The sequence below is a fragment of the Populus alba genome, chromosome 6 (assembly GCF_005239225.2).
Source record: "Populus alba chromosome 6, ASM523922v2, whole genome shotgun sequence".
Classification (NCBI taxonomy): Eukaryota; Viridiplantae; Streptophyta; class Magnoliopsida; order Malpighiales; family Salicaceae; genus Populus; species Populus alba.
The window spans coordinates 21,804,204-21,828,306 of record NC_133289.1 but is presented as its reverse complement, the minus strand read 5'-3'; positions in this window follow the sequence as shown (position 1 = coordinate 21,828,306).

Sequence of the window (24,103 nt, the reverse complement as noted above, 5' to 3'; positions counted from 1 at the left end):
AAGATTCCATTCACTCAAGGTCCTGTTGAGTTCTAATCTCTGCAACTGAATTGCGGAAGTGTAATGGTGGCGTGTAAATACCTACAAATGCCTTGAGATCCACAAGTAACTGTTTATGTATGTACCTTTTCATTTCAGTTGTGTTTTGGTGTGATTAACCTGCAAGGTTCCAGAAAAGCCTGACATTTCAAAAGGGCTTCCTTCTGCTTCGGTGATGGCTTTGGCTCCAGTCTTGATCCGGAAGTGGGAATGGAAATAGAGAGCAGGGAATTAGCTAGTATAATAATAGAACACCTCTAGCTGGAGATTGCCGGGTGTTCATCAACTCAGCCATTGTTGGCTGTACTGCCGTGTTGTAATTTATAAGGTAAGAAAATCAAAAGGAGACTTGTAATCTTTTGGAACATGAAGGAAAAAGACAATGTGTTAGGAAGATTTGGGTTAGCCGGAGACAGATCATGGAGACAGATCTTTCTGATTAACCTAATAGACTGGTATTTGGTTTCTATCAAAGAATTATTGAGAAGGATTGAGTAGTGCACCTTTTTTAATCTGTTCTCATAGGATTTATTTATTTGTTCTAATACCAGCCAGAGCATCCTTTGAAAGGTTGATGCCTTGTCTAAGACAATATATAGTCATGATTGATTGTCTGGTGAACCCCGGTTCCCAAGCAGGAGCATGTTTGAATGAATACAGCAACGACATGACCGAGCTTTAGCAATGCTATTAAAAATATTTCACACTGAAAAAAAGGGTTATTTTACATATTTTAAAGGTATATTTGTTTTTTATTTTAAAAATATTTTTGAAAAAAAATTATTTTTTTATTTTTTTTTATTTTAAATTAATATATTTTTTAGTGTTTTTGATTCATTTTGATGTTTTGATATCAAAATTAATTTTTTTTAAAAAAATTATTTTAATATATTTTTAAGTAAAACAATATTTTGAAAAGTAATTTTAATTATATTTTTCAAATGGGTTTTTTTTTTAAAAAAAACATGAAAGTTCATGCAATGCTTTTTATTTTTAAAATATCATTGTTGAGCTTGGATCTAGGACATCAATTTTTCATCAACTCTATAATTAAATTGATATGATAAATTAGATGATTTTTTACATTTTAAAATATCTTGATAATGAATATATACAACATATTTACATTAATAAATAAAACATTCTTGAAAACCAAAAGTTTCTACCCATCACTAAATTTAACATTTACTACTAAAAGCATGTTGAGGGGGCCAAAAGGCATTAAATTTTAAGCTTGTTTGATATTTTTTTACCAGTCGCTGGCAAAGTTGACCTTCCAAAGTGGTGCTTTTATTACCCTATATGCATTTTTTTTTTAATCCTTAAAAATTATAATTATTCCTACAGTCATATTCATTCTCATTTTATTAATCTCGTATCAAACACCACCCACTAAAAGAAAAAAATAAGCTCTATTCACTAATAAATTCATGACAAGTTAAACTCTTTTCATAAATTGAAAATAATTTCTATCTATATAACTTTTTTTATTGTGCTATAAAGAATTTTATAAATAAAACACATCAAAAGTTAAATGCAAATTATAATATTAAAATAATAAAAAATAAAACAGGATAAAAAAAATTATAAGAGAAATTACAAACACAATCTTATCTGTACACAACACTTGCTCTCTAGAAAAGACAGTGATATCAAAAAATCCGACAAATTAAACATCGTATCAAGTGTCTAACTGAAGCCTACACATTCCCATAAAGTAAAGTTAACACTATCACATTTATCAAAATTTCCCCTCAAACTCAAGATAGCGTATGGAGGACAGCCCGAGCTCACAAACTAGCAAAAACTGAATTTGGTCGTGATAAAAAAATAAAAATAAATCAAAGATCGAAAGCATGCCAGGCCATACTAGAAGACGGCAAAACTAGTATGATGTATGTTGAAACAACCCATGATATATATGTCAAATCATACGGGCTATGACCATGACATAGTGAAACATAAACCACAAGAAGCTTACAATGAGAGCCATGAACATGGTCAAACAGCTGATGTGCTCAAAAAAACAACAGTCTTGGTTGGGAAATATGCAAGCCCTTTCTTTCAAAGAAAAGCCCTACCCAGAAAGAGTGGAGAAGAATGGTGCTCCTACGGTTAAGTCAGCCACTCATCTAATCGATGAGATTTGTAATTTAAGGGCTGATTCTTTTTCAAATCTGCTTTGGAAGGGTTGGATGCCTCTTAAAATGGATGTCTTCCATTGATTAATGCTCTTCAAGGTGGTCTCAGCACAAGAGGGTTCCTTGCATATAAACACATTACTCGCCACAGTGATGAACTTTGTCCATTTTGTGTACCTGAAATTGAATCAATTCCTCGTTTTGTTCCTTCATTGTTGTGAAACCTGGAGGTTTTGGACCCGTTTCATGGGATATAGTTACCAGGGTTATATACTGAGTTCAGCTGACACTTCTTTATGAGAATGGTATGGTATGGTGATCGGTGGAAAGTTTTAGAAAAGGGCTATTTTTATGTTGTGTGTTGGGAATTTTTAGAGTATCTGAATAGCCCAAAACAAATTCTTATTTAAGACGCAAGCTATAGATTGATCTTACAATTATGATCTTACTTTCCACCATCTTACTCAATGAATTAAGGGGAGTACACCTAATTTTATTTTATTTTTATTAACGTGAGAGTGCTCCTAATTTATTTATACAAGCAATGACTTGATTAGATGTTCTAATAGTGTTTTGTTGTTTTCTAATAAGCATGTTTAGCTTTAGTTTTTCTTTCATTTTTTTTTTCTATTGTAAGCTTTTCTCAGTTATTATCTACTTAATAACGTTGTTTTAATAATGCATTTCGATTATTATATAAAAAATAAAAAGAAAGAATCTACCCATTTATATGAGGTAGTAGGTCCAAGGATAAAAACCTAGTTGTACGATGAGAAGTGTGACAACGTTTGTCGTGGCAAAAAACCATAACAATAAAGCAAGTGAAAAAAAACCAGCTTGATAAAAAAAAAAAAAAAAAAAACAATGGTACCATATTACAAATAATAAAAATAAAAAAAGATGACAAAATCTATAAGAGAAATCAAAAACCACAAAACTATATATTGCTTAACTTACATACTTAAATTGACGAAATCCAATCCTATTCATACACCACTTAGAATCTAGAATTGACAATGATATTAAACAATTTCATAAATTAAACCTCATATGTAGTTCCTTATATTAAGTCATAATAGAAGCTTATAAGTCAAATTTACACATCTTCATCGTCGTGCATTTAATTAAAGGCCTAAAATAATAGTTTTTTATATTCTAGTAGTTATTTGATTAGACGCCCTGATCGTATTTTCACTCTCATGATGCTTATAATATATTAATATAAATTTAACTATTAGAAAGGTTATTATTGCACACCTTGAGTGAATTTAATATATATATATATATATATATATATATATATATATATATATATATATATATATAAGCGTAACAAGTTTAGCCAATAAATGGCGAGCAACCCCAAGGGTCCCCAAAAGAACAGATACAGCAGCAGAAAATAAGAGCCCAGACAAACAACCAGCCCAGAAAATTATCTTAGAACACGCAGATCACCAGCCTAGGCCATTTCCTTTGCAGAATACCAACAGCTAGCAGCTTTTTAAGAGTTCTTCTGATGGAATAGCTTAATTCGACAACATTTAATAAGCATTCTGCATCTCACAAAGCTTCAGCAATATGATTACAAAATTCCATAGCCTATTTCATGCTACCAAAATGCAAGATCTCCAATGTAGCTTCAGTAGTTCATCCAATCACCAACGTAAATATGGTTCTGATTAGTCATTTACAGATCTAACGTAAATAGGTTACACATATAGTCTGTCTTGAAGGGATATTTTTTAGATGGTGGCCTTATTCAACATAATTTTATATTACTTAAACTTTACAACAACTGTTTATCCTCCACTATTTACCTGCTAAAATCAGTCGAAGTAATAATTTAATTTCAGAATTGTATGTAGCAAGCTACTCCTAAAACTTAAGTAAATCATAAACAGATTAAAACCCATGTAAATTTGCATTAGATTAAAACTATATATATATATAATGGAGTCAACATCTGAATAAAAGTTCATGCAACTCGAAAGCAGTTTATCGAGCCCTTCTGTGAGTACCGGTGCCTTCCATTAAATCATTATTGTTTGTTCGTTATTCCGAAATAAATGTACCCGAATATGTTCTTTCGAAATAAATATTTCTTTCAGCATGTATAGATCCCACTTTATACAATTATTTCTGACAGCTTTGGTTTCAGATGGTGACATGTACAGCTTTCCTTTGACTCATCAGGATCAGAGGCTTACACATTATTAAAGACCAACTTACCTTTAAGTATCATGAGCTTCCATTGAGTTAATTGTATGACCCACTTCAAATTAACAAATTAAAAGAGAGGTAAACTATGGTTGCAGTCTTGCCAAATAAGGGGTGAATAGAGCATGCGAGTTTCAGGCTTGGATTTGAAACTGACATGGCTGCTCTTCCAGTTTGCTTCTTCCAAGGAATTGTTTATGGCTACTGCGGTGCAATATGTCCTGGAGATGGCAATGTCAGGAGATGGAAATGGGAAGGCCTGGATCTCTCTTCTCCATCTAGCAGAATATGTTTTTGAGTGCCCCATTCCATGCTCCATCTTCTCAAGCCACGAGACACTCCTCATCACCATCTCCTCATGTTGTGACTAGTTTTGGTCAGGCTGCTCACCAGCAGCCTTGGCCTAAACTTTGTCAACTTTGTCATTCTAACTTTTTCTTCACTTCCTATTTTAGTTGGATTTGAAATTGAGCAGTTGATTTCATGATTTTGTCTGGATCTGTTACTTCATGTTTAACCCAAGCTTTTAGACATTTGAATTATGTATATGCCATAAAAGTTAGGTTCAATGGAGATCTTCCATTATGGATGCTTAGTGAGATGCAACGGCAATTATGAAGTCATTGTTGATGATGCAGATGGTGTAGATGGTTGTCTTCTAAAGTTGGATGTTTATGGAACTAAGGAGGAAACAAGGGAAGGAATTTTGTTTTTATAGAAGCTAATGACAATATCATAGGGGAGTTATATCCGTGCAACAACCTAGTGTTTGGAAAATTCCAGTATAAGGCTTGATGTATGTTTTTTTGTTGTGTTAGCTGAAGTATATGACTTATGAAAAACAATGTAATCTTTAATTATGGAACTGTGATTTTTAAAAATAATTTCTTTTTAATTATTTATCACCTCTCAAATTGGCTCAAGTCTGCAGAAGAGTTCTTTATATCTACTGGCACTACTTTAATTTTGGGGCCTGAAGGTATTATGGATTGGTCTAACATCAAATCAAGACTTCAAGGATGGTGTATCGGCTCCTTCAATCATGATATTTTTTTTTTTAATTATGTATCTATTGGCTTTTTTTTTTTTTGTTTACTTTTTGTTTTTGTGATTGATCTCTTTTCTTTTCTTTTTTTTTTCTGCTTTTTTTTCTTGTATATCTTGTTTTTTGCTATTTTCTGGTTAGCCCTTTCAATATATCGACTTCTTTTCAAAAAAAAATAAAAAAATAAACCATAGTAGAGTTTTTATGCATTGAAGTAACAATAACATGGTTTTGATTTAGCCTCTTTTCAGCATTTTTATGTTTCTTGGTTAAAAGTCTGCTGGTTTTTTATCTTTTGCAGATTCTTGATTTCTACGGATTTATTCTTGCTCTCTTATATGTTACCTGTTTCAATACATTCTATAGCCCATAGAAAAAAATTAATTGATTAATTAATTAAATTAGTGTCAAAATCCTAATAAACCTCATAATCGGTCTTAGGACAAACATCAACTTCCATTAATTTACATTTGTTAGTATTGTCTAAACAGATTAAAAAAAAAGAAGTTAATTGCATGACAGCAAGCTTTGGTTTAGTTGTTAATGCACAGAGAGGGATGGAGAGAATAAGTTCAAGCGATAAATAAATAAAATAATAATAATTAAACCTTGAATATATATATATATATATATATGTACAAAAAAAAAAATAAATTAAAAACTAAAAAAATATATATTTTTTAAAAAATATAGTTGAATCACAATATTAAATAAAATCTTAATCTTAATATTATATTTTGATAATTTTTTCTTCTCATCGATCTTTTATATGTATATGTTTCTCTTTTCTCCCTTTTTTATGTGGTCCTGAGAATTTACTCTTCGTGGTACATATATGCACAGAAAAAGTTTCCTCAAGTTCGATGAATGCAATGCTGATTAGTGATATGATTAATACCTCTCCATTAGCCTAGTTTAATCGCATTTTATTTACTAGCCAAGAAAGCGATGAATTCTTGAGTGTGCTAACTCCTAACGAGTAGTATTAAAACTTTAAAAATATTTTTAAAAAAATTATTTTATAGTATTTTCAAATAAAAAAACATTTTTAAAGAAATATTCTACACTTTTTGCCTGAAAATTCGATTTCTGCTGCTGGAGGGAGCTCCATCTAATGCACGCCTATGCCAGCACAATAACCCTTTATTCCAAGAACTTATTCTATTCCATTGTCTATTGGCTTTTCTTCATAAATTTCACTTGAATTTGTTATTTTTTTTAACTTTAATTATGCTCGTATAATTAAATACTATATGCAGCCTTTTCTTATGAATGATATCAAATTTTATTAAGAGAGTTTGAAGGTTGCATGTAGGTGATAAATAACATATATATAAATACTATATATGATTTCTTTTTGGTTTTTATATAATTAATAATATATGTTTATAAACGTTGATGTAGTTGTTAAACAAGATATGTTTTATTTTTTTAGATTTAAATCATATATAGGGTCAGTATAAAAAAAATCTATTAAATTTATCATAATACAGTACTAGATAAATATATAGAGAGAACATATCTTAAAATTATAAAAGAATAAGATTTATTGTCAATCGACTTACAAGATGGTTGGAGGACGATACTTGTAATAAAAAACAAACATGCATGCATGCATATATACATGCATGCATACAGGAGTTGGGTAGTGACAATGGGTGACGAGAAACAATAAATTAATTCTAGCATGTATATATATGTGTGTAAGGATGGAGATGAACTTGATGGGTATGTATGCCTATATACCATCCAATTAGGACCCAAAACCATGTCGATAGCAGGAACCACAGCATTGCCAGCTGCATCTGATCAGTACTCCTTCCCTACCACTAATAATAACACTGCAATCTCTCATCTCCACCGACAGCCTTTCCTTCTGATCATACATTATATATATACTTTCTGCCAAATATTCCACCAATACCTAGCTTGGCTAGGACCCACTTACCTATCGTCACGTGCGTCACATTTCATATCGTGATGGGATCATGATGAGTACAGTGCTATATACGGAGAGAGAGAGAGAGAGAGAGAGAGTCAAGAAACATGCACACGCGCCGCCTTCATCTTGTATCCATATGTTCCTATGCCGCGAGAAATTGCATGTTAATGGTGCATTTGTGGCGCTGAGTATCGATCAGGCTGCATGGTGAGGTGTCCAGAGAAGTAGGGGTGCTGGTTCTTGTTCAGCCACTTGGGAACCCCTTGGACTTGTACATATTACTTATTTTTATTAACTTTAATGGACCATCAACTCTCTCTCTCTCTCTCTCTCTCTCACTCACTCACACACGCACCCTTGTTGGGGAGATATCGATCGAGTGAAAATGGATGGACATGGTTGGTCTGTTGTCTTCCTCTCATTTCTGATCTTGTAGCAGGCTCGTCTCATATCTGATCTGTGCATGATTCAGAAAACAGAAGACATAAATATATGTATCAAAGTTGAAAGCAGCGGTATAAAGTTTGCTTTTGAACTTTTTCCAGAAAACGAAAAAAATAAAGAGATAAAGAATAAAGGTTTACTTTAGCAACGACTCTAGCTAGTAGAAAAAAAGGTTTCTGAAGGTAAAGTTTCCAAGTTATCATAAATTATTAGTACATGAATATGTTTTTCATGAGTATTAACATACCATCTGTTAGAATGAAAAGTAAAAATTGAATTTATGGAGGAATATATATTGAGCAAGAAACAAATGACACCACCATCCTGTAACATCTTCTCTTATCTGTTTCTTCTTATTAACGCAGTTATATTTTATTTTCTTGTGAAGGTTAGCATAAAAAAGGAGGCAGCAACATCAGCTGTCAGCAAAAGTTTCTTTATCTCATAATCAATTAGAAATTAAACAACTGTTTGTAGCTCCTAGCTAGGTTGAAGTTTGGCAAAAGTAAACTTAAAAGGAAGATTCCATCCTCTCAAATCGTTATTAGCTTGTCAGAAATCACACGCACACAGCCAAACTATGATCCCGCAATATTACCGGTTAATCCGATGCCCTATTATTATTATTATTTTTCTCGTTTGTTTCTTCCAATGTGGATTATATTTGATATCCGCTGCCTCTTAATCAGCTTTTTTTTATCAGATTGAATATACATTTACGTAGTTAAGATACAATCTAACTATCTGCTATACACCAACCAGGCAGGTCAAAGATGAAGACATCAATTAGGCAGAGGCTCATCTGCGAAAAAGCCTTGCATTGGATGACAATGACATGGGTGGGCTGGAAGAATTTGATAGATTTTAATCAGAAAGAAGGCATGAGCTGCAAATTAACCCCGCATGCAGCAGTTCATGGTATTGAGACAATAACCAAGAAAAATTTCAGAGCATCGTATATATTTGGTCAACAAAACATAATTAAAACAGTTGAAAATAAGTTAATGTGTGTATAAATTGGATCATAATTATACATATGGGATGGAATATTATACCTTTCATAATATCATATAATTTAAAAGATCTAATGTAGAGATTGAAGTTTAAAATATAACTCCATGATCAGGGGAGCCCTCTAGATGGCATTCCGCAAGGGAATCAACTCTTCGCAGCATTCTGCATAGCATTCTTTTTACTGTTAAAAACAAGCTGCAGTATTCTGATATTTGTAAATCAGCAACCCTAATCTGTTTGCTGTTTTTTACAATTGGGAATTAGTATAAATCCATTTTTGTTTCAAGCTTTGTAGCAGGGATTGGCTCCAGGTCCTTTTGCTTTGATCAATGATATTAAATTCATCATCAAAAAATTAAAAATAAAATAAAAATAAACATGAAATCTCAAGTTGAAATGAGTTTTCTCTATAAAATATTTTGTAATGTACTTGCACATATGGGGCCAATCTTATCATTGTCCCGTGGAATTCTTTGAAGGATTCCACATGGTGTTTTAGATTAAAGATTAAGAATGAAATAATGTTTTTCACCTTATACTTTAAATATTGATTCTTTAATTAAGATCTAAAAACATGAATTTTCTTTATACATGACCTGAATTTATATAAAACCATGAAGGGATCTTACAATGGATAAACTAGATTTTTAAAATTTATTATTTTATTTTTTTCAATTTGGTATAGAGTTTTTCTTTCTTTTCTTTTTATCTGTATATATGCAATAATTTATATAAAATCTTGATTATTATAAATGAATAAAAAACATACACGTACATAATTTGCTACGCGCATTGGAAACTAGAGAAACTTCATAGACTTGGTCTAGTAGACTCGTTTAAATATGTAACTAGCTAGATGTTTCACAACAAAAGATTAACTTAACCCATATCTATACACATGATGGATCTTAAAGTGGTCCTTATCTGGCCATGCCCATAGAAGGTCTGGACTGATAAGTTACTCTGTGAGGAGAGATCATCCACTATGTTGAATTCAATGTTCCCTAACTCATTTATTTGAGCTAAAGAGTTGTTTTCGTAAGCCAGTGCCCATGAATCTGATCAAGTATTGTACCGCTGAGAGAATTCAGTAGTTAACTTAAGTAAGGCCTCTCCAACATTCTTCGCGTGCTGTTTCTTAACCTCAAGAAACCAAGAAACCTCAAGATCTGCTCTGTTTCTTAACCTCAAGAAACCTCAAGAAACCACAAGAAACCTCAAGAAACCACGGAGCATCACCGTGGAATTAGATCGGGCTCCCCCGATCTGCTCTGTTTCTTCCCCCGATCTGCTCTGTTTTCTTCTCCCTACAGATCTGAGCTTCACCTCTCTTCCCCCGATCTCATCTGCGGGCTCCACCAAACCAGCCTCTCAGCCACCGTCACCTCCATCTTCGAACCAACAGAGCCGCCAGTCACTTGTAAAGGAGAAGAAGAAGGGTATTTGTTCAAGAAAATTTTGCAGTTGTGAAATCTAGGAGATCCAGGCAGTCGACCCCCCCTTCCTCTGACTTTTGGCCACGATCCCCATCTGAACTAAGGAGGGTGGCCGAAGGGAAGAAGAGGGTGACTTGAAAGGTGCACGCCGATCTCCCATCCATGGCAGTGGTGGACGACTCAGCCAGTGTAGAAATGAAGGAGGAAGATGGAAGTTGTTGATCATGCCATCCACATGTCTTATCTTCGGCAGATTTGAAGAAAAGTGAGGAGAGAATTATAAACAAAATGCTCCCAAGCCACTACCCTCCACTGCCCACCAAACTTACCACCATCCACCCCTCTCCCCTTACCACCGCAGAAAAACCAGACCAACATGTTCACATCATGCCGCAATCATCTACTGTAACATTTCCGTTTTCTCAAAATCCAAATCACCCTGCTACCTTTACACGTAAACCTTCTTCTACCCCTGTCATACCCTCTGCACCTAACACCAAAAGACTTAGCCTGTCAACACTTGACACTGCCCATCCTATCCTGCAACCTCTCAAACTGTTTTTTGAAAGATTCCCTTCCTGGGTTGATTATCATGATCTCAAAAAAGCTTTCCTTAAGTTTGGAAGGGTTTCTAAGTTGTTCATCTCCAAGCGAAAAACTACTCTAGGACGACGCTTTGGATTTGTGGACATTCTATCTTCCATGTCTGTTAATGACCTCTGTGATCACGCCAGTAGCCTTTGGTTTGACACTTACAAATTAAGAGTAAATCCAGCTAAACATAGCCCCTCTACTCCTGTCTTGACACCAACAAAAACCTTGACACCAACAAAAACCCTTCCCAAACCTGCTCCACTATATCCACCTAAGCTTTTGTTTAGAGATAACAGATCTTTTATTGAGGTATTAACGTCCACAAAACCTGCAGTGGTCAGTGATGAGAGGAGAATAATAAACTACAACTCTACAGCTGAGGATAAGGAATGGCTTAGTAGGAGCTTGGTGGGGACAATCCTGCCAAATGCTGATGTAGCATCAATGGAGGAAATGGTATTAAAATCAGTGGAGAATGCTGTGAGCTTCAGATTCCTAGGAGCTAGCCAGGTGATTGTGACTTTTGAGGATCAGTTAACTGCGCGTAAGGAACAAAATAATGCAAGCTCTTTTCTGTACTCTCTTCTCAGTAACCTTAGGCAGTGGGAAGCAAGGATATGCGCCTATGACAGGTTCGCTTGGATATCCATATTTGGGCTACCGATGGAAGGTTGGAATAGGAATTGTATTGATGCTCTTCTACAAAGTTGGGGAAATATTGTTGGTTATGACACGTCTTGTGTTAGCCAAGGATCCATATCGGGTATAAGAGTTTTTATCAGAACCAGTAAGCTGGAACCTCTACAGGACCAAGTGTTGCTGAACCTTGATGGCATCTAGGTGGAGGTGTCCTTGATAGAAATTAAAGGCACACATATCCCATCTTTTACAACAATCAAGCATTCCATGGATGTCTCACATTACACAGCATCGGGGCTCTCTGATGATGATGAGGACGAGCACGGTGATGCTTCGATGAGAGCAACATTGTCCCACAGAACTACAGGACAAAGTGCAGAATTTGAATTTGATCACATTGCTGCGTTGGGCATCAACAATTCGTTTGACAAAGCACTCACTGAACAGGTCATGCCACCTATGTACTTATATCCAGAACTCACGGAGCCATGCAAACAAGCAGCCTTAGCCAAGGAGAGTGTGTACGAAGTTGACAAATGTTTAGCCCTGGTTCGATATGACGTGGCTGCAGCTGATTATAGGATCGTCGTTGGGCAGCCTGTTGTCTGTCTCTCTGAAGTACAAGTATTGGATCAGGTGGGAGGCTTCTCTGAGCATGAGAAAACGGGCCGAAAGCAAAGACAGAAACAACACTTTATAGGCCCAACAACAACAGCTACTTCAACAGACACTGGGCCATCTTTTACAAACTTCATACAACCAATTGTTGACCCATCTGATCTTTGCATTCTTGAATCAAAGAATAAGAAATCGCAGAAACACAGAGCCAAGAGGATTAAACGCAAAACAAGTTCTCTTTCGAGAAGGAAATCACACAAACTAGCACACCACAGACAAAAGCAACCTGAGACAGTAATCATAGAGTATTCAGTGTCGGACAATGGCATTAAGAACAGAAACGCAATTATCTGTTGTGGGAAGGAACATGTGGGTGATGATGAGGCCAATACCTCACACTATCAATCCCCTGCAGCTCATGGTAACCAAGTTGCTGACTCTTTACGATCCGGCTCTTGGGAGGAAGCTAATGCTTGCTGGGAAGTTGGAAAAGCTATCCTTCAGGTGCATGATGATAATCACCTGATGACACAAACAATACAGGGACTCATAGATAATGAGCAGGAGGAGTGGCTACTGAGGAAAAATGAGTAAGTCAATTTTATCCAGTCTGATGGTATGGTTCTTACATCCATTTTATGGGTAGTATTGTTGTTTGGAATGTTTGTGGTTTAGGGAGCAGAGTAAAAAAAAGATGTGTGAGGAATTTGGGTAGGAAATTGTCAATTGATGTTCTGGGTATTTTAGAAACAAAATTAGAAAATATTCATGACAGTATTATTAGCTCTATCTGGGGTCGGCGTGCTAGAGACTGGTATGCAGTCCCCTCTATAGGCCTTTCTGGGGGGATTTTATGTATATGGAATCCAGCTTCTTTTTGTGTATCTAGATGTTCAATTGCTCTGAATGGGCGTATTTTACATGTAGAAGGCACTTTTACTCGTTATAATTTGGATTGCTTGGTATCCTTTATTTATGCTCCGATTGATGGTACCCTGAAGAAAGAATTATGGGACTACTTGATTACTTTCAAAGATAGTGTTAGCACTCCATGGTGTCTTGCTGGTGACTTCAATGAAACTTTGTCATCCTCGGATCGTAAAGGTGGTTCAAAAGTATCTGCTGCTATGTCAAGATTCAAGCAGTGTATTGATAGTTGCGAACTTCTTGATCTCCCCTTAAATGGAAAAAGATTTACTTGGTCTAGAGGTAACGCAGCAAGTCGAATTGACAGAATTTTCGTATCGGGTGATTGGCTGCAGCTTCTTCCAGCCTCTACTTTATTCGGTCTCCCAAGGTTCTCTTCTGATCATAGACCCCTGCAGCTGTTATTAGACTACAAGAATTGGGGACCAAAACCATTCCGGTTTATGAACTGTTGGTGGCTGATGGCTGACTTCAGGAAGATGATACAAAGTTTCTGGAACTCAATTTCAGTCTCATCAACTGGTAGAGGGAACATGGTCTCAGCTTTCAAGATGTTAAAGGAGAGATGTAAGCACTGGAACAAAAAAGTTGTGGGCAACATGTCTAACCAAATCAAGGAGCTGGAGTCAGAAGCTGACTCCCTTGACAATCTCAAAGAATGCAGAGACCTGTCAGATGATGAATTAATTAGAAGCAATGTCATTGTCTCCAAACTTCGAACTCTGTATATAATGCAAGAGTCTATCTGGCATCAGAAGTCAAGGGTGCAGTGGTGCAAGCTTGGGGACAAGAACACACGTTTTTTTCATTTAGCTGCAACAATAAGACAGAAACGAAACCTGATTTCATCACTGGAAGTTGATGGAAATATGTTGTCTAAGCCTGCCGAGATGAAGATAGCTGTCTTCAACTTCTTCCGTAATTTATATTCCCATCATGACAGACCACGACCTTCATGTTATCATCTGGAATTTCAAAAGTTGAAGCCCTCATCCTCGGTTGCTCTGGAATGCCCGTTCTCTACAGAGGAGATCAAAGCTGCGGTTTGGGATTGTGAAGGAAATAAGGCACCAGGTCCTGATGGTATTAATTTTACCTTTATTAAGAAAGCTTGGAGTACTATAGGCGGGGACATCACCCGTATGGTTGAAGACTTTTATCAATCTAACCTTCTCCCTTCAGGCATCAACAACTCCTTTGTTACACTCATTCCTAAGATAAATTGTGCTGCAAAGTTGGCGGACTTTAGACCTATCAGTTTGGTGGGAAGCTTATATAAGATTATATCAAAGTTGCTGGCAATCAGATTGAAACATGTTATGCCAGAAGTTATTACAGACAATCAAACTGCTTTCATCAAAGGTAGGCAAATACTTGACAGTGTATTGATTGCAAATGAGGCTATTGCTTACATCAAGGAAAACCATGGTAAAGCTTATCTTTTCAAACTTGACTTTCATAAAAGCATTTGATTCTGTCATATGGGAATACATTAACGAAGTTATGGCTAGTATGGGCTTTGGATCCAGATGGAGAGGGTGGATTATGCAATGTATTTCTACAGCAAAGATGTCTGTTCTTGTTAATGGCTCTCCCACAGAGGAATTCAGCTTGGAAAAAGGATTACGCCAAGGAGATCCGCTCTCTCCTTTTCTCTTTAATCTTGTCGTCCAGGGGTTGAGTTGTATGCTGCAGCGTGGTTGTGATATGGAATTGATTGAAGGTCTGAATTTCAGCAGTTCTGGTCCTGCATTATCTCACTTGCAGTTTGCGGATGATACCCTTATATTCAGTTCAGCTTCCCTATCCAGTTTACAGAACATAAAGCATATCCTTTTATGCTTTGAACTTATATCAGGGCTGAAAGTTAACTTCTACAAAAGCAGTATTATTGGCGTGGGTATTGAAGATCATGTATGCCGCCACTCAGCGCAGATTCTTAGGTGCAAGCAGGAACTACTCCCAATCACATATCTTGGTCTTCCCATCGGTGCAAATATGAACAGAGTTTCAATGTGGAAGCCTATTATCAGCAAAATCAGCAGCAGGTTGGCTGCATGGAAAGGCAGATTTCTATCTATTGGAGGTAGATTGTGTCTACTTAAATCTGTTCTAAGTAACTTGCCCATCTACTATCTATCTTTATTTCCCATGCCAGCAACAGTTGCAACAACAATTGAGAGAAAGTTCAGATCTTTTCTATGGTCTGGAAAAGAGGAAAGCAGGAAATTATGCAATGTCAGCTGGTCAACAGTTTCTCTCCCGAAAAGGATAGGGGGTATTGGGATTGGGTCTTTAAGGGATAAAAATACAGCATTGCTGTATAAATGGCAATGGAGGTTGGGTTCGGAGGAATCAAGCTTATGGAAGGAAGTGATCAAATTCATACACAACACAAACAGCTCCAGTTTCCTGCCACAAACCCCTCTTTCAGGAACTGGCAGCACATGGACGCGTATGATTAACCATTGTATTAAAGATAACAGATTGCAAGAGATTGTGTCCCATCAATCTATGGTTCTTATTGGTAATGGCAAGAGAACAACGTTTTGGCATGATATTTGGGTTGCCAATCACTGTCTTGCAAATCGTTTCCCTACTCTTTACCGTTTATCCAATGATAAAGATGCCAGCATTTGGTTTTGAATGGATATGGCTCTTTTCCTGGTCAAGGCCTTTGAGGGGTCGAAACATTGGTTTGTTAGAACAATTATATATCGTTCTCTCAAAGGTGCATTTAGACAGCGAATCAGAGGATAGACTAATATGGAAGGACAACAAATCAGGAAGATTTTCAGTTAAATCTCTATGTGGGCTGCTAAGCCCAACTCACTATTCTACCAATGGCTTCTCTTTTGCTGGAATCTGGAAAGGTGTAGTCCCTCCTAAAGTGGAGATCTTCTGTTGGATGGCTATTATTAACAGACTCAACACCCGAGGTGTGCTGGTTAGAAGAGGTGTTTTGGATAGCTCACACTCCAACTGCCCTATTTGTCAAGTTGAGGAAGAGTCGGTTGATCACTTACTTCTACATTGCCATAATCATTGGATCATCTGGTCTAAAATCATCAAGTGGTGGGGATTATCATGGTGCTGCCCTAAGAATTTGTCATGCTTATTCTCTCAGTGGACTGTCATGGTTCAGGGTAAATTTCAGAAAAAAGCATGGCTGATGTTGTTTTTCTCAGTGGTATGGTCCCTTTGGCTTCTTCGAAATGACCTGATATTTCGACAAAAGTCGCCGAACTATGATTCAGTCTTCTTCCTTATCATCACTCGGCTGTGCTTATGGTTGAAAGCACTTCATCCTGACTTTCCTTACTCCCCTCTAGATCTGTTAAGATCGTCAGCAGGTCTGATCCGCTGGTCCAATGTTCAGATTTATAGAACTGGTGTTATATGGTCTGCTCCTCCCATTGGTAGATTCAAGTGGAACGTGGATGGCTCCTCTCTTGGAAAGCCTGGTCTCTCAGGTATAGGTGGTGCCCTGCGCAATCACCAAGGTCATCTCCTTGGTATTTTTTCTCTTCAAGTAGGGATTCTAGACTCGAACATAGCTGAGCTGAGAGCTGTTGTCAAAGCTATTGAGCTTTCAGCCTCAAAGTGTTTCCTTCATCATAAGCATATAATTATTGAATCTGATTCTGCCAATGTAATCAGCTGGATGCATAATCCTCACAACAGGCCATGGATGCATAGAGACCTCTTCTCCACAGTTCAGAAATTGACTAGTCTGTTTGGTTCAATTACTTTTTCTCATGTGTACCGTGAGAGCAATAGTCTGGCAGATTGTATGGCTAAGCAAGGAGTGCACAGATCCAGTGATTTCATTGCTTGGTTATGATTCATCTCTCAGATTATGTCTAACAGACTATATGTGCATCTCTTCAGAGGTTTACATTCTCGTGAAAATTAAATTGGAGACTCTTGGACGCTTCTCTTGGTTTTGCAGTAATGGTTTTCTTGTGTTGATTATATTGTTGCTTTCTTAGTCTATTTCTGATGTTTTGTCCTCTTTGTTTGGACTTTGCTTTGATTGGCATTTCCTGCAAAATTGATATGCGGCAGGCTTTGTAATTTTTTGTCTCGCCAGGCTATGGCGTTTAATGAAACCATATACTTCTCAAAAAAAAAACACATGATGGATCTTATATTTGATTTTAAATTATTTTAATTGCTAGAAAATCCTTTGTGGGGGCTATGTAAAAATTGTATCGGGATTCGAAATTCACTCTTTTCAATTATTATTAATGATGCATATTTAGAATTCAAAGATATTTTATGGTTTCTTTTGTTGTATGCTGCTGCTGCTGCTATTTGTGGCCAATTTAGGTTGCTACTGTCTCTTATTTTGTCTTGGCCTTGTTTAATGTTTTCCTTGTCTTCGCACAGGCCCTTGTGCCCTCTCCTTTCTTTTGATTTCATGCTCATTGTATTTATAAAAGAAGAAAAAATATGTCTTCGGTCAATCTTGTCGTTTATCTCAAAGGTAATTAATGCAGCAGCAAAACTCCAATCAACCAGTCCTTGATCTAGGTTAAACCCTGTAATTAACTCGTTGTGATGTATCATGTTGTTAAAAAGCAAAGCAACAAATCAATATTTAATACCCATCAGTGCCCTAGTGTTTGGAAAATTCAGGTGTAAAGCTTGTTCTATGTTTTTTTGTTGTGTTAATTAAAATATATGGCTTATAAAAAATAAGATAATCTTTAATAATAAAAATGCAACCTTCGAGGACAATTTTTTTTTAATTCTTTATTATCTATCAAATTGATTCAAATTTATAGATAAATTCTTTATATTTACTGGCATTGCTTTAATTATATGATTTGAAGATATTATAAATTGGTCTAATACCAAATCGAGGCTTAAGCATGGCGTATCATCTCTTTCAATATTGATGTTCGTTTTTGGTTATGTATCTGTTGGTTTTTTTTTCTCTTTTTATTTTTATTTGCCTTTTGTTTTTGTAATTTTTTTTTCTTTCATGTATCCTATTTTTTTCTATCTTATAGTTAGCTCTTTTAATATATCAATTTCTTCTAAAAAAATAAAATTAATACCCATGTGAGAAACAACCTGCGCATGCAGAGCCCCATGTTATTAAATCAATGGTATTATTATAAATAAGACACCGTGGGACTTGAGGTGGAAGGGAGTGAACGCCAGAAAAGTTTTTAGCCAGATAAGTTCCTCTGCCGACGTCTCGAAGTAATAATTTGGAAACCTGACCCAATCACGCAGCCTGTTCATAAGACCTTGCACTTTTAAAGAGTTGAAAGAGTCTCCTAGACCAATTAGAGATCGATTCCATGCAGGAATATCATTGATGATGCACACCATAGCTAGAGAGAGCTTTCTTTATAGACAAGACCCCTTTTCTTAGAAAATTTTCCAAAAGATTTCCTATCTCAAGCTGGGGACGTCCTCAAACTTCAAATCGAAGAACCAGCTCCTCTTTTGATTTGCTTTGCTATCATGAAAAAAAGAAAACCCCAAAACTCTTCTAGGTTGACTAATTTGATGAAAATTTAAAATATAATTTATATTAATTTTTTATATAATTTTTAAATGAAAGATTTTTGTGCTTTGAAATTTACACAAGTTAACACCATATTATATTATTTTTATATTTAATTTTTATCAAATAAAATAAAAATTATGAAATTTAAAGTCATGATTATTTAATCAATAAAACTCTAATATCATATTAAAAAATTATCTAAATACTATATCAATTTAATAATTTAAACTGTTAGATAAAACCTCAAAAATAAATTTATAGTATTCTCTTATATATGTATCAACTATTCATGTTATCTAAGTTAATTGATTTGAGATAATGATATTTTAAGTATATGTAATATTTTATTTATAAATTTTGATTAATTTTCTTCGCATGAACCCAACTTAATATTTTTTATTATTTTAATAAAATACTTTATGAATTTTTCTATTTTAGTATTAGTTTTTTAAATTTAATTACTTGCACCCATAAGATTTAATAAATGCTTCCATAAGTTTCCATTACAAATCATTTGGCATGTCAGCTATTTTTGCACACAAGTGTGTTTATGTATCCGACATAACTATGATTTTGTTATTTTTTAATATTTTTTGGTTTTCCATTAAGAGATTGAAAAAAAATAAAAAGAAAAAAGAAAACCTATAAAACTAACTAACTAATTAATTGTGTGAGTTTATTTTATTCATTAATTAGTATTTAATTGTAGAAACTTTAACTTATGAGTGACATAAATGTAAAGTACTCATCTAATTAATTAATTAATTTTTTTGGTTTTGTTGTTGTTTTTTTTTTTTTTTAAATCAGTATAAGCACTCAAGTTAGGAAAAGATAGATAAATGACTTTATATGTCCGAATATAAATTTACAAGTTCTCAATATTAATTGTGTTTCTATATTTATATTTTTAATTGTATCATTAATATCTAATTCTCTAATATACCTTTCTGTCAAGTTTTTCTATTCAAATTAATATCATTGCACATACTTCGAGTGTTATTATCACATTTGGTTTTTTCTCCTTTTTTGTGAAATTTAGTTTCTATTTTTTTTTTTTTAAATTACAGATTTTAATTTGTCTGTGAACGTGTTTTTGGAACGTCCCCCTCCCATCATGATTTCATCCAGCAACAAACAGTAATGCCACATTGGTCTGAGCTTTAAATGTCATCTGCTACGATTTTATTCGATGCAAGTGTATGTGATTCCCTTCATTAATGGATGGAACAGAAAATGACACAAGGGAAACGGGAGCAAGGAACTGATTAGTTTCCTCTGATTGAAAGTTGGGGAAGGTTCAGCCAATTTCGTTTAATCTGGATCATAAATGTAAATTTTCTTTTTGTTATCCAGAAATTAATTATTTCTCCTCATGATTTGGTGTTTTGAAAGAAGAAGAAATGTAGACGAAGGGAAAAGTGGCGTAATGCGTGCGCTCCACTCATCTGGTCCACTAAGGAATTATGGATTTGAAGCCATGCCAAATACTTTTTAAGGTGGCATCCATTTCATCTTCTTTTTTCTCCACTTTTTTGAACTGAATCCATTTCATACCGTGAAACAACAACAAAACCGGAAAAATAAGAGTACAATAATCAAGCTTGATGGTAGTCACAATGTGATAGTATTATCTTGTAGCTCATGATGAATACCTACAGACCCCATAGCTTCTTTATAAACTAGACCTTCGATCTTTACAGAAATACCCATTTTGGGGGCTGCGATGCTTATCTTTTGAACATATACATTGCCCCTCTAAGGCGCATCCTTCAGCTCTCACAGCTTGACCGTTCCCCAGAGAACATGTTTTAGGTTCCAATTGCTGCTTTGCTGCTAGAAACTTGTTGAAATCAGGGTGCTTATGTTGGTAAGGGATGGGAATGGATTCTTTGGGGTTGGATTTTTTATATATATATATAGATATTTTAGGTTTTTTTTTTTTTAATAGTAATCAAAGAAATTTTATGAAGATTTCTGGGCCATTAAAGAGATGAAAAACTGGAAAACAAGTAGAAATTGTCTTGTTTGTGCATGGAAATTAAAAAAAGACCAAAGCAAAACATATGAGAATCATCTAGTATGGATCTTTCTAAAATTCTCTTCGGACCTCTAAAAAGTTCAAACATAAAATTCAAACATGTATGTATAAAGTTAGCTTTAAAGAATAAAATGGTGGAAAAATTAATTCAAAAGTCGAATCCCAATTTAACAACTGATCCTCAAATACCCTTATTAACTAATTCTTAACTAGCTAAATATCCCATTCACAGTCTAGCAAAAAAAAATCCCAGCCTGCTAAACTCAGCTTAGGATAAAAGCTCACCTTACTCATCCAATATAATTTTTTTTGAGAAAAGGATAAATCTTCATATATATATTTATATTCACTTAGGAATAATTGATAACGTTACCGGCACATGGTAGTGCCAAAATAACAAGATAACATCGCAAGTTATAGAAAACTTATTCAAGGAAAATAAAAAGCAATCTCAATTCTTACTAGTAACAACTAGCTATAGAAGAAAAGCCATTTCAAGAGCCCGTAAAGCTGAAACTCAACCACTTCAATAATCTGGATTCCCACCGTAATTGCTATTGTAAGGTTGTGGTTGTCTCTTCTCGGTGGCACAACTCACGCGAATGTTTCTTCCTCCCAATTCCTGGCCATCCATTGCTGACAATGCTTCACTGGCAGATTCAGTGCTTTCGTAACTAACAAACCCGAATCCACGAGATCTCCCAGTGTCTCCATCAGTGATAACTCTTGCTTTGAAGAAAAATGAGGGGAACTGGGTAAGGGTGGGTTTCGGCTTGGGAGAGAGTGAAACGAAGGAAACGGCTAGGGTTTAAGAGAGCGATTGCTGAGTCCTTCATCGGTCGCAGCTTGTTGTTAACAAAAAATCTCACCTAACATTTTTGAATATTGTATATAAAAAATCTCTCAATTATCTGATTAGTCCTTCATCGCTCGCACCCTCCTGATATGATGCTAACAAAAAGTTGAATCCAGTTAAGTACTATGATGGTACTATAAGTTTCTTAATTTTAGAGTTGTGGAATTAATTAAGATAAACACAAACTGTTTGAATATTTATATTAATAATAAAAAATAAAAAGAAGCTTGAATCCAGCTTGTTCAACCTTATTGATAAACTCGCGTAGACGTACACACCAGCATCATCAGCTATCACAACTAAATCAGCCGTGTCAATTCCAATGCTTTAATTACACTTTATTGTGCTTATTAAGATTGAATTGGCATATTGTGTGTGCGAAAATCGAACCTTGAGGTTACTTTGATTAGCATGTGCAGCAGCTTAGCATAGCTCTTCTTGGGTCGTAGAGCATGTGATGCTTGGAACATGACAAGCTTTTATATCATTCCATACATCATAGGAGCTGTAAAGAGTGCAACCACCGTCGTTGCAGTGAACCGGGGGTGATGGTCAGTTGGGTTGGAGCCCAAAGAATAAGTTGCAAGGCAGCACGGAGCCACCACCAGAAGTAGAACATGAGCTAGCTAGGCCTTGGTTCAGATTCCGGATTTGCAGAATTTTGGTAAGGTGAAGTCCTATAAATGGAATTTTCTTGCAAAAGCAATGATTTGAAGGGAAATTATAATGGGATCTGATCTCTTCCATAACTTATTCGCCAAGATTTATTAAATGAATATTGTAGACACAGATGTAAATTACATGTCTACTTGAATTCTTTATATATCATGAATATATTTTTGGATGTAATTCGTGGGTGGATGATTACTCTCAATAATTAAATTATATAAAAAAATCTATTTATTTTAGGTTTTTATTCAATCACATATTTACATTTGAGTTGAGAAATACTAGAATTTAATTCGAATAATTAACTCTTTACTGTTAGACTATTTTCAGTTAAGCAAGGAACTTACTTTCTCTATTACATGGCTAGCTACTGCTACCCTTGTCTTCTTGGAAAGTCATTTACTTGTAGTATTTGAGACTTTAGTTTGGAGAAATTATTGAGTTGTGGGACTTTAGGGATGTCGACTATCTTCTATATTCTATCAATGGCATGCTTAGTGCTCAGTATCAAAAACCAAACTAATCATGTTACATTGATATCTGTAATAATACGGGGAAAAAAAATCTGTAATTGTTTATTCCAGTTAAACTAATCCCAGACTTTTGCTTCGTTGGATTCATGGGATCCACAGTATCCGGGACCCACTTTTGATAAGATTAACGTAGTTCTTTGTGGTTTGTCTGCCTTATTATGTGGTTGTGGACTTCATGGATCATGATTTCATTCAAACCGGTGCTCTTATCCAGTACTGCTACATGTATATATATGAGTTCAAACACTATAAGTTAAGACAGTTAAACATGTCGAGTTAGATTTTTCAATACATCTTGAAGATGGTGGGTTAGCATGTTTGAAAATTTTGTTATCAAGTCTCCAAAATGTGTAATCTTCTTTTTTTTTAAAATTATTATTATTGATTCTAGATTATGCATGAGATAGAAGTGTGATGGTGTTCTTCATTATCTTAATTTTCTTATTATTAATGTTTATTATTATCTAGATCAGTGTCCGGTCAAGAATAATCTTGATTCCAAACGTGTTTGGTAAATATTTTTTTTATTTTAAAATATTTATTTTTTATTTTTAATATCAGCATATTAAAATAATTAAAAATATTAAAATAAATAATAATTTAATATCTGTTTTAAACAAGTATATTTTTAAAATATTGCTGGACACGAAAAAAAAAAAAAAAACATACAAGCTAGACTCGTTCAACCAACAAGTAGCCCATGCCCAATACCACACAAAGGAAAGAGGAGCTTTCAATATAAAGAGTGAAAATTAAATTCGACCTGATGAGTCGGAAATACTTATCTTACCACTCCATCTATAACCTTTGGTGGTTGAAGTTTTTTTATTATATTTATACAATATTCCTATTTTAATTTATACTATAAGATATGTATGTGTGTGTGTGTGTGTGTTTATCAAAAAAAAAAAAAAAAACTATTATCATATGCTTGTTAGTTTCTTGTTGGTAACTTTGGTATATTTAATTCGTGTTTTGTTAAAAGAAAAGAATGAACTCATAGAAATAGATTGAGATAATCAAGACATTAATTGACTCAAATTTTAATTTCTGCAGCAAGAGCATGATTTGATTCACGATTTGGGAGCTTGGCTGCTGTGGGTTGTTTACTGTGCATCGTTAAACCTTCCATTTACTGGAAAATCTTCAGGAGCCTTACTGGTAATATAGTAAAGTAACAAAGAGTCGTCAATTATGCATAGCTAGCAGGATTGATCCTATGGCTAGCTTGCCGTGGCATGGAGCTAGGGAACCTAATTTGTATGAAGCAGTTCTTAATTAATCGTTAACATGTTTTAGCCACTTTAGTGATCATTGTATCATATCACTTTTGTATACTAAGATTAAGAAAGAAGGTGATTAGGAGTAGATTAATAATTGTTTTTTAAAATATTTTATACTTGAAAAAATATTAAAATATTATT